This window comes from Sphaerodactylus townsendi, linkage group LG12 (assembly GCF_021028975.2).
Source record: "Sphaerodactylus townsendi isolate TG3544 linkage group LG12, MPM_Stown_v2.3, whole genome shotgun sequence".
Taxonomy (NCBI): domain Eukaryota; kingdom Metazoa; phylum Chordata; class Lepidosauria; order Squamata; family Sphaerodactylidae; genus Sphaerodactylus; species Sphaerodactylus townsendi.
The window spans coordinates 50609829-50621886 of NC_059436.1; positions in this window are offsets into that span (position 1 = coordinate 50609829).

The following is a 12058-nucleotide window of genomic DNA, read 5'->3' on the forward strand; positions in this document are numbered from 1 at the left end:
CCCCCCCCCCCCCCCACCCCCCCCCCCCCCCACCCCCCCCCCCCCCCACCCCCCCCCCCCCCCACCCCCCCCCCCCCCCACCCCCCCCCCCCCCCACCCCCCCCCCCCCCCACCCCCCCCCCCCCCCACCCCCCCCCCCCCCCACCCCCCCCCCCCCCCACCCCCCCCCCCCCCCACCCCCCCCCCCCCCCACCCCCCCCCCCCCCCACCCCCCCCCCCCCCCACCCCCCCCCCCCCCCACCCCCCCCCCCCCCCACCCCCCCCCCCCCCCACCCCCCCCCCCCCCCACCCCCCCCCCCCCCCACCCCCCCCCCCCCCCACCCCCCCCCCCCCCCACCCCCCCCCCCCCCCACCCCCCCCCCCCCCCACCCCCCCCCCCCCCCACCCCCCCCCCCCCCCACCCCCCCCCCCCCCCACCCCCCCCCCCCCCCACCCCCCCCCCCCCCCACCCCCCCCCCCCCCCACCCCCCCCCCCCCCCACCCCCCCCCCCCCCCACCCCCCCCCCCCCCCACCCCCCCCCCCCCCCACCCCCCCCCCCCCCCACCCCCCCCCCCCCCCACCCCCCCCCCCCCCCACCCCCCCCCCCCCCCACCCCCCCCCCCCCCCACCCCCCCCCCCCCCCACCCCCCCCCCCCCCCACCCCCCCCCCCCCCCACCCCCCCCCCCCCCCACCCCCCCCCCCCCCCACCCCCCCCCCCCCCCACCCCCCCCCCCCCCCACCCCCCCCCCCCCCCACCCCCCCCCCCCCCCACCCCCCCCCCCCCCCACCCCCCCCCCCCCCCACCCCCCCCCCCCCCCACCCCCCCCCCCCCCCACCCCCCCCCCCCCCCACCCCCCCCCCCCCCCACCCCCCCCCCCCCCCACCCCCCCCCCCCCCCACCCCCCCCCCCCCCCACCCCCCCCCCCCCCCACCCCCCCCCCCCCCCACCCCCCCCCCCCCCCACCCCCCCCCCCCCCCACCCCCCCCCCCCCCCACCCCCCCCCCCCCCCACCCCCCCCCCCCCCCACCCCCCCCCCCCCCCACCCCCCCCCCCCCCCACCCCCCCCCCCCCCCACCCCCCCCCCCCCCCACCCCCCCCCCCCCCCACCCCCCCCCCCCCCCACCCCCCCCCCCCCCCACCCCCCCCCCCCCCCACCCCCCCCCCCCCCCACCCCCCCCCCCCCCCACCCCCCCCCCCCCCCACCCCCCCCCCCCCCCACCCCCCCCCCCCCCCACCCCCCCCCCCCCCCACCCCCCCCCCCCCCCACCCCCCCCCCCCCCCACCCCCCCCCCCCCCCACCCCCCCCCCCCCCCACCCCCCCCCCCCCCCACCCCCCCCCCCCCCCACCCCCCCCCCCCCCCACCCCCCCCCCCCCCCACCCCCCCCCCCCCCCACCCCCCCCCCCCCCCACCCCCCCCCCCCCCCACCCCCCCCCCCCCCCACCCCCCCCCCCCCCCACCCCCCCCCCCCCCCACCCCCCCCCCCCCCCACCCCCCCCCCCCCCCACCCCCCCCCCCCCCCACCCCCCCCCCCCCCCACCCCCCCCCCCCCCCACCCCCCCCCCCCCCCACCCCCCCCCCCCCCCACCCCCCCCCCCCCCCACCCCCCCCCCCCCCCACCCCCCCCCCCCCCCACCCCCCCCCCCCCCCACCCCCCCCCCCCCCCACCCCCCCCCCCCCCCACCCCCCCCCCCCCCCACCCCCCCCCCCCCCCACCCCCCCCCCCCCCCACCCCCCCCCCCCCCCACCCCCCCCCCCCCCCACCCCCCCCCCCCCCCACCCCCCCCCCCCCCCACCCCCCCCCCCCCCCACCCCCCCCCCCCCCCACCCCCCCCCCCCCCCACCCCCCCCCCCCCCCACCCCCCCCCCCCCCCACCCCCCCCCCCCCCCACCCCCCCCCCCCCCCACCCCCCCCCCCCCCCACCCCCCCCCCCCCCCACCCCCCCCCCCCCCCACCCCCCCCCCCCCCCACCCCCCCCCCCCCCCACCCCCCCCCCCCCCCACCCCCCCCCCCCCCCACCCCCCCCCCCCCCCACCCCCCCCCCCCCCCACCCCCCCCCCCCCCCACCCCCCCCCCCCCCCACCCCCCCCCCCCCCCACCCCCCCCCCCCCCCACCCCCCCCCCCCCCCACCCCCCCCCCCCCCCACCCCCCCCCCCCCCCACCCCCCCCCCCCCCCACCCCCCCCCCCCCCCACCCCCCCCCCCCCCCACCCCCCCCCCCCCCCACCCCCCCCCCCCCCCACCCCCCCCCCCCCCCACCCCCCCCCCCCCCCACCCCCCCCCCCCCCCACCCCCCCCCCCCCCCACCCCCCCCCCCCCCCACCCCCCCCCCCCCCCACCCCCCCCCCCCCCCACCCCCCCCCCCCCCCACCCCCCCCCCCCCCCACCCCCCCCCCCCCCCACCCCCCCCCCCCCCCACCCCCCCCCCCCCCCACCCCCCCCCCCCCCCACCCCCCCCCCCCCCCACCCCCCCCCCCCCCCACCCCCCCCCCCCCCCACCCCCCCCCCCCCCCACCCCCCCCCCCCCCCACCCCCCCCCCCCCCCACCCCCCCCCCCCCCCACCCCCCCCCCCCCCCACCCCCCCCCCCCCCCACCCCCCCCCCCCCCCACCCCCCCCCCCCCCCACCCCCCCCCCCCCCCACCCCCCCCCCCCCCCACCCCCCCCCCCCCCCACCCCCCCCCCCCCCCACCCCCCCCCCCCCCCACCCCCCCCCCCCCCCACCCCCCCCCCCCCCCACCCCCCCCCCCCCCCACCCCCCCCCCCCCCCACCCCCCCCCCCCCCCACCCCCCCCCCCCCCCACCCCCCCCCCCCCCCACCCCCCCCCCCCCCCACCCCCCCCCCCCCCCACCCCCCCCCCCCCCCACCCCCCCCCCCCCCCACCCCCCCCCCCCCCCACCCCCCCCCCCCCCCACCCCCCCCCCCCCCCACCCCCCCCCCCCCCCACCCCCCCCCCCCCCCACCCCCCCCCCCCCCCACCCCCCCCCCCCCCCACCCCCCCCCCCCCCCACCCCCCCCCCCCCCCACCCCCCCCCCCCCCCACCCCCCCCCCCCCCCACCCCCCCCCCCCCCCACCCCCCCCCCCCCCCACCCCCCCCCCCCCCCACCCCCCCCCCCCCCCACCCCCCCCCCCCCCCACCCCCCCCCCCCCCCACCCCCCCCCCCCCCCACCCCCCCCCCCCCCCACCCCCCCCCCCCCCCACCCCCCCCCCCCCCCACCCCCCCCCCCCCCCACCCCCCCCCCCCCCCACCCCCCCCCCCCCCCACCCCCCCCCCCCCCCACCCCCCCCCCCCCCCACCCCCCCCCCCCCCCACCCCCCCCCCCCCCCACCCCCCCCCCCCCCCACCCCCCCCCCCCCCCACCCCCCCCCCCCCCCACCCCCCCCCCCCCCCACCCCCCCCCCCCCCCACCCCCCCCCCCCCCCACCCCCCCCCCCCCCCACCCCCCCCCCCCCCCACCCCCCCCCCCCCCCACCCCCCCCCCCCCCCACCCCCCCCCCCCCCCACCCCCCCCCCCCCCCACCCCCCCCCCCCCCCACCCCCCCCCCCCCCCACCCCCCCCCCCCCCCACCCCCCCCCCCCCCCACCCCCCCCCCCCCCCACCCCCCCCCCCCCCCACCCCCCCCCCCCCCCACCCCCCCCCCCCCCCACCCCCCCCCCCCCCCACCCCCCCCCCCCCCCACCCCCCCCCCCCCCCACCCCCCCCCCCCCCCACCCCCCCCCCCCCCCACCCCCCCCCCCCCCCACCCCCCCCCCCCCCCACCCCCCCCCCCCCCCACCCCCCCCCCCCCCCACCCCCCCCCCCCCCCACCCCCCCCCCCCCCCACCCCCCCCCCCCCCCACCCCCCCCCCCCCCCACCCCCCCCCCCCCCCACCCCCCCCCCCCCCCACCCCCCCCCCCCCCCACCCCCCCCCCCCCCCACCCCCCCCCCCCCCCACCCCCCCCCCCCCCCACCCCCCCCCCCCCCCACCCCCCCCCCCCCCCACCCCCCCCCCCCCCCACCCCCCCCCCCCCCCACCCCCCCCCCCCCCCACCCCCCCCCCCCCCCACCCCCCCCCCCCCCCACCCCCCCCCCCCCCCACCCCCCCCCCCCCCCACCCCCCCCCCCCCCCACCCCCCCCCCCCCCCACCCCCCCCCCCCCCCACCCCCCCCCCCCCCCACCCCCCCCCCCCCCCACCCCCCCCCCCCCCCACCCCCCCCCCCCCCCACCCCCCCCCCCCCCCACCCCCCCCCCCCCCCACCCCCCCCCCCCCCCACCCCCCCCCCCCCCCACCCCCCCCCCCCCCCACCCCCCCCCCCCCCCACCCCCCCCCCCCCCCACCCCCCCCCCCCCCCACCCCCCCCCCCCCCCACCCCCCCCCCCCCCCACCCCCCCCCCCCCCCACCCCCCCCCCCCCCCACCCCCCCCCCCCCCCACCCCCCCCCCCCCCCACCCCCCCCCCCCCCCACCCCCCCCCCCCCCCACCCCCCCCCCCCCCCACCCCCCCCCCCCCCCACCCCCCCCCCCCCCCACCCCCCCCCCCCCCCACCCCCCCCCCCCCCCACCCCCCCCCCCCCCCACCCCCCCCCCCCCCCACCCCCCCCCCCCCCCACCCCCCCCCCCCCCCACCCCCCCCCCCCCCCACCCCCCCCCCCCCCCACCCCCCCCCCCCCCCACCCCCCCCCCCCCCCACCCCCCCCCCCCCCCACCCCCCCCCCCCCCCACCCCCCCCCCCCCCCACCCCCCCCCCCCCCCACCCCCCCCCCCCCCCACCCCCCCCCCCCCCCACCCCCCCCCCCCCCCACCCCCCCCCCCCCCCACCCCCCCCCCCCCCCACCCCCCCCCCCCCCCACCCCCCCCCCCCCCCACCCCCCCCCCCCCCCACCCCCCCCCCCCCCCACCCCCCCCCCCCCCCACCCCCCCCCCCCCCCACCCCCCCCCCCCCCCACCCCCCCCCCCCCCCACCCCCCCCCCCCCCCACCCCCCCCCCCCCCCACCCCCCCCCCCCCCCACCCCCCCCCCCCCCCACCCCCCCCCCCCCCCACCCCCCCCCCCCCCCACCCCCCCCCCCCCCCACCCCCCCCCCCCCCCACCCCCCCCCCCCCCCACCCCCCCCCCCCCCCACCCCCCCCCCCCCCCACCCCCCCCCCCCCCCACCCCCCCCCCCCCCCACCCCCCCCCCCCCCCACCCCCCCCCCCCCCCACCCCCCCCCCCCCCCACCCCCCCCCCCCCCCACCCCCCCCCCCCCCCACCCCCCCCCCCCCCCACCCCCCCCCCCCCCCACCCCCCCCCCCCCCCACCCCCCCCCCCCCCCACCCCCCCCCCCCCCCACCCCCCCCCCCCCCCACCCCCCCCCCCCCCCACCCCCCCCCCCCCCCACCCCCCCCCCCCCCCACCCCCCCCCCCCCCCACCCCCCCCCCCCCCCACCCCCCCCCCCCCCCACCCCCCCCCCCCCCCACCCCCCCCCCCCCCCACCCCCCCCCCCCCCCACCCCCCCCCCCCCCCACCCCCCCCCCCCCCCACCCCCCCCCCCCCCCACCCCCCCCCCCCCCCACCCCCCCCCCCCCCCACCCCCCCCCCCCCCCACCCCCCCCCCCCCCCACCCCCCCCCCCCCCCACCCCCCCCCCCCCCCACCCCCCCCCCCCCCCACCCCCCCCCCCCCCCACCCCCCCCCCCCCCCACCCCCCCCCCCCCCCACCCCCCCCCCCCCCCACCCCCCCCCCCCCCCACCCCCCCCCCCCCCCACCCCCCCCCCCCCCCACCCCCCCCCCCCCCCACCCCCCCCCCCCCCCACCCCCCCCCCCCCCCACCCCCCCCCCCCCCCACCCCCCCCCCCCCCCACCCCCCCCCCCCCCCACCCCCCCCCCCCCCCACCCCCCCCCCCCCCCACCCCCCCCCCCCCCCACCCCCCCCCCCCCCCACCCCCCCCCCCCCCCACCCCCCCCCCCCCCCACCCCCCCCCCCCCCCACCCCCCCCCCCCCCCACCCCCCCCCCCCCCCACCCCCCCCCCCCCCCACCCCCCCCCCCCCCCACCCCCCCCCCCCCCCACCCCCCCCCCCCCCCACCCCCCCCCCCCCCCACCCCCCCCCCCCCCCACCCCCCCCCCCCCCCACCCCCCCCCCCCCCCACCCCCCCCCCCCCCCACCCCCCCCCCCCCCCACCCCCCCCCCCCCCCACCCCCCCCCCCCCCCACCCCCCCCCCCCCCCACCCCCCCCCCCCCCCACCCCCCCCCCCCCCCACCCCCCCCCCCCCCCACCCCCCCCCCCCCCCACCCCCCCCCCCCCCCACCCCCCCCCCCCCCCACCCCCCCCCCCCCCCACCCCCCCCCCCCCCCACCCCCCCCCCCCCCCACCCCCCCCCCCCCCCACCCCCCCCCCCCCCCACCCCCCCCCCCCCCCACCCCCCCCCCCCCCCACCCCCCCCCCCCCCCACCCCCCCCCCCCCCCACCCCCCCCCCCCCCCACCCCCCCCCCCCCCCACCCCCCCCCCCCCCCACCCCCCCCCCCCCCCACCCCCCCCCCCCCCCACCCCCCCCCCCCCCCACCCCCCCCCCCCCCCACCCCCCCCCCCCCCCACCCCCCCCCCCCCCCACCCCCCCCCCCCCCCACCCCCCCCCCCCCCCACCCCCCCCCCCCCCCACCCCCCCCCCCCCCCACCCCCCCCCCCCCCCACCCCCCCCCCCCCCCACCCCCCCCCCCCCCCACCCCCCCCCCCCCCCACCCCCCCCCCCCCCCACCCCCCCCCCCCCCCACCCCCCCCCCCCCCCACCCCCCCCCCCCCCCACCCCCCCCCCCCCCCACCCCCCCCCCCCCCCACCCCCCCCCCCCCCCACCCCCCCCCCCCCCCACCCCCCCCCCCCCCCACCCCCCCCCCCCCCCACCCCCCCCCCCCCCCACCCCCCCCCCCCCCCACCCCCCCCCCCCCCCACCCCCCCCCCCCCCCACCCCCCCCCCCCCCCACCCCCCCCCCCCCCCACCCCCCCCCCCCCCCACCCCCCCCCCCCCCCACCCCCCCCCCCCCCCACCCCCCCCCCCCCCCACCCCCCCCCCCCCCCACCCCCCCCCCCCCCCACCCCCCCCCCCCCCCACCCCCCCCCCCCCCCACCCCCCCCCCCCCCCACCCCCCCCCCCCCCCACCCCCCCCCCCCCCCACCCCCCCCCCCCCCCACCCCCCCCCCCCCCCACCCCCCCCCCCCCCCACCCCCCCCCCCCCCCACCCCCCCCCCCCCCCACCCCCCCCCCCCCCCACCCCCCCCCCCCCCCACCCCCCCCCCCCCCCACCCCCCCCCCCCCCCACCCCCCCCCCCCCCCACCCCCCCCCCCCCCCACCCCCCCCCCCCCCCACCCCCCCCCCCCCCCACCCCCCCCCCCCCCCACCCCCCCCCCCCCCCACCCCCCCCCCCCCCCACCCCCCCCCCCCCCCACCCCCCCCCCCCCCCACCCCCCCCCCCCCCCACCCCCCCCCCCCCCCACCCCCCCCCCCCCCCACCCCCCCCCCCCCCCACCCCCCCCCCCCCCCACCCCCCCCCCCCCCCACCCCCCCCCCCCCCCACCCCCCCCCCCCCCCACCCCCCCCCCCCCCCACCCCCCCCCCCCCCCACCCCCCCCCCCCCCCACCCCCCCCCCCCCCCACCCCCCCCCCCCCCCACCCCCCCCCCCCCCCACCCCCCCCCCCCCCCACCCCCCCCCCCCCCCACCCCCCCCCCCCCCCACCCCCCCCCCCCCCCACCCCCCCCCCCCCCCACCCCCCCCCCCCCCCACCCCCCCCCCCCCCCACCCCCCCCCCCCCCCACCCCCCCCCCCCCCCACCCCCCCCCCCCCCCACCCCCCCCCCCCCCCACCCCCCCCCCCCCCCACCCCCCCCCCCCCCCACCCCCCCCCCCCCCCACCCCCCCCCCCCCCCACCCCCCCCCCCCCCCACCCCCCCCCCCCCCCACCCCCCCCCCCCCCCACCCCCCCCCCCCCCCACCCCCCCCCCCCCCCACCCCCCCCCCCCCCCACCCCCCCCCCCCCCCACCCCCCCCCCCCCCCACCCCCCCCCCCCCCCACCCCCCCCCCCCCCCACCCCCCCCCCCCCCCACCCCCCCCCCCCCCCACCCCCCCCCCCCCCCACCCCCCCCCCCCCCCACCCCCCCCCCCCCCCACCCCCCCCCCCCCCCACCCCCCCCCCCCCCCACCCCCCCCCCCCCCCACCCCCCCCCCCCCCCACCCCCCCCCCCCCCCACCCCCCCCCCCCCCCACCCCCCCCCCCCCCCACCCCCCCCCCCCCCCACCCCCCCCCCCCCCCACCCCCCCCCCCCCCCACCCCCCCCCCCCCCCACCCCCCCCCCCCCCCACCCCCCCCCCCCCCCACCCCCCCCCCCCCCCACCCCCCCCCCCCCCCACCCCCCCCCCCCCCCACCCCCCCCCCCCCCCACCCCCCCCCCCCCCCACCCCCCCCCCCCCCCACCCCCCCCCCCCCCCACCCCCCCCCCCCCCCACCCCCCCCCCCCCCCACCCCCCCCCCCCCCCACCCCCCCCCCCCCCCACCCCCCCCCCCCCCCACCCCCCCCCCCCCCCACCCCCCCCCCCCCCCACCCCCCCCCCCCCCCACCCCCCCCCCCCCCCACCCCCCCCCCCCCCCACCCCCCCCCCCCCCCACCCCCCCCCCCCCCCACCCCCCCCCCCCCCCACCCCCCCCCCCCCCCACCCCCCCCCCCCCCCACCCCCCCCCCCCCCCACCCCCCCCCCCCCCCACCCCCCCCCCCCCCCACCCCCCCCCCCCCCCACCCCCCCCCCCCCCCACCCCCCCCCCCCCCCACCCCCCCCCCCCCCCACCCCCCCCCCCCCCCACCCCCCCCCCCCCCCACCCCCCCCCCCCCCCACCCCCCCCCCCCCCCACCCCCCCCCCCCCCCACCCCCCCCCCCCCCCACCCCCCCCCCCCCCCACCCCCCCCCCCCCCCACCCCCCCCCCCCCCCACCCCCCCCCCCCCCCACCCCCCCCCCCCCCCACCCCCCCCCCCCCCCACCCCCCCCCCCCCCCACCCCCCCCCCCCCCCACCCCCCCCCCCCCCCACCCCCCCCCCCCCCCACCCCCCCCCCCCCCCACCCCCCCCCCCCCCCACCCCCCCCCCCCCCCACCCCCCCCCCCCCCCACCCCCCCCCCCCCCCACCCCCCCCCCCCCCCACCCCCCCCCCCCCCCACCCCCCCCCCCCCCCACCCCCCCCCCCCCCCACCCCCCCCCCCCCCCACCCCCCCCCCCCCCCACCCCCCCCCCCCCCCACCCCCCCCCCCCCCCACCCCCCCCCCCCCCCACCCCCCCCCCCCCCCACCCCCCCCCCCCCCCACCCCCCCCCCCCCCCACCCCCCCCCCCCCCCACCCCCCCCCCCCCCCACCCCCCCCCCCCCCCACCCCCCCCCCCCCCCACCCCCCCCCCCCCCCACCCCCCCCCCCCCCCACCCCCCCCCCCCCCCACCCCCCCCCCCCCCCACCCCCCCCCCCCCCCACCCCCCCCCCCCCCCACCCCCCCCCCCCCCCACCCCCCCCCCCCCCCACCCCCCCCCCCCCCCACCCCCCCCCCCCCCCACCCCCCCCCCCCCCCACCCCCCCCCCCCCCCACCCCCCCCCCCCCCCACCCCCCCCCCCCCCCACCCCCCCCCCCCCCCACCCCCCCCCCCCCCCACCCCCCCCCCCCCCCACCCCCCCCCCCCCCCACCCCCCCCCCCCCCCACCCCCCCCCCCCCCCACCCCCCCCCCCCCCCACCCCCCCCCCCCCCCACCCCCCCCCCCCCCCACCCCCCCCCCCCCCCACCCCCCCCCCCCCCCACCCCCCCCCCCCCCCACCCCCCCCCCCCCCCACCCCCCCCCCCCCCCACCCCCCCCCCCCCCCACCCCCCCCCCCCCCCACCCCCCCCCCCCCCCACCCCCCCCCCCCCCCACCCCCCCCCCCCCCCACCCCCCCCCCCCCCCACCCCCCCCCCCCCCCACCCCCCCCCCCCCCCACCCCCCCCCCCCCCCACCCCCCCCCCCCCCCACCCCCCCCCCCCCCCACCCCCCCCCCCCCCCACCCAAGTAAGAGCCAAATATCTCACATCTCTGTCATCCATTAAGCAACGTCGTTTATTTATGTTAGCACGTCTTAACAGCTTCCCATCAGTGGTAACCTGTAGGCATTTCTTTAAATTGTCCTTGATATGTTGCGAAAAATGCTCCTTAGGGAACAACAGGTCTTCTCTGTTGAGTGTAAGGTGTGTGTCTAAAAATCAGGAAAATGTGGTGCAAAAGAATTACCCAGTGACTTTGCTGGAAATCCTGTTCTTAATTTTTTTTAAATCTTCAGTGCCTGATAAAATCTGTGTTCCCAACACAGCGTCCTCCTTGTCTCTGACAGAAACAAAATTTTGCCAGCTGAGCACATTTATGCAGATTTGCATTTTACTTTTTACAAACCAGAGAATTTGGTTTTCTATGGCACAGCATTTTGGGATAATCTTGTGGCTAAATTTTGCCATTGACTCAGGATGCGCTAAGCTTGCAAAGAATTGGTCAGACCAGACCAGACCAGATCAATCAATCAATATTTTATTTCGGTCAAAGACCAGAAAATATCAAATATCAAATCCGGATAGTACATTTCCAGACCAGATACAAAATAAAATTTGAGGTAACCAGTTTCCAAAGACTGTTTGTCCAAACCATAATATAGTTAAAAACTATAATATAGTTAAAAACTGGAATAAAATTTGAATAAAAGATAAAATCATTGATCCAAAGTTCCCATTTTTATTGCCCTACTTGTCCACGCCTTTTAACCACATAAGCACTAAATTTTGCCACCAAATTCTGCATGTGGTTGTCTCCTCTATCTCCTCCTCATGCCGCTTCCTGGGGATTTGACGGCCAGGGATAATTGTGCTGAACTATGCTGGCTCGTTGCCAACTTTACAACCATCACAGGGCAATCTTATGCAGAGTTACATCCTTCTAAATCCATTGAAGTCACTGGTCTTAGATGGATGCAGTTCTGTTTAGGATTGCATAGTCCCTGAGAATTGAGGCCCATTTTGCCAGGGCTCTGTATACTCAGCCGTGTCATTTGTCCTTTTGATTCTGCAAATTGTACGTCAGATGCTTGCTCGTGAGAGACTCTAGGCCAGTGTTTCCCAACCTTTTCGAGGTCAGGGTACCCTTGACCTCACTCTTCATATCTCATGGTACCCCTGCCACCACCCTCCACCTTCCCCTCCCAGTGCCCCTGCTTGCCACACTCCCCACCTTCCCCTCCCAGGGTGAAGGGAAGCACTGGGGGGGGGGGGCTGCTGACCTTGTGGCAGGCCCTTCCCCATGGGCCAGCTCTATGTCCTTGCTGGCGCCGGTGGGAGACACCACAAAAATGAGGGGGGGGGGGGCGGTAGTGTTGCCGCGGTACCCCTGGGACATGCTCACGGCACCCCAGGGTACCACGGAACCCTGGTTGAGAATGGCTGCTCTAGGCACTGGGAGTGTCCAAGTTTCTCTTTAAGCAAACAGCATTTTTACAGCACTTCTCCTAGGAGGTGCTTGAAATAATTTGCGTGCATTATCTTAATCGTTCCAACAGCCCTGTCTTATTATCCCCGTGCGGCAAATGGAAAGCTCAGGCAAAAGGATTGTGGATTGCTGGAAGCCACCCCTGAGCTTTCTGTGGCGCCTGCCCTGCCTGCCCGTCCCCCTGGGGCGAGTGTGCCGTCCCTCCTCCCTTTACCTGGGGGTTTTCCTCCCCAGCCGAGCTCTTAAACAACCTTGCCCACAGGGTGCCTCAGCGCTAGGCGTACCCTGACCCCTTTACGGCACCTTTTCCCCCTGCCCCGTTGCCTCACGAAGCGAGGGCTAGCCCGCCTCCTGGGCTCCCTACTCCCCCTCCCCTGTTGCACCTTCACAGGGTTGGGTTCTAGCAGGACCCAGCCCCAGCACCACTGGGATACAAGACTCTCCCAGTCCCTGCCCTCCTGGGCTTCTCTCTTCTCTTTCCCTGCCTTCACACCACTCTCTCCTCCACCCTCTTCCCTCAGACAACGCCCCTGAGCGTCCTTTCCCACCCCCTTATATCCCCTTCCTCCCCTCATCTCT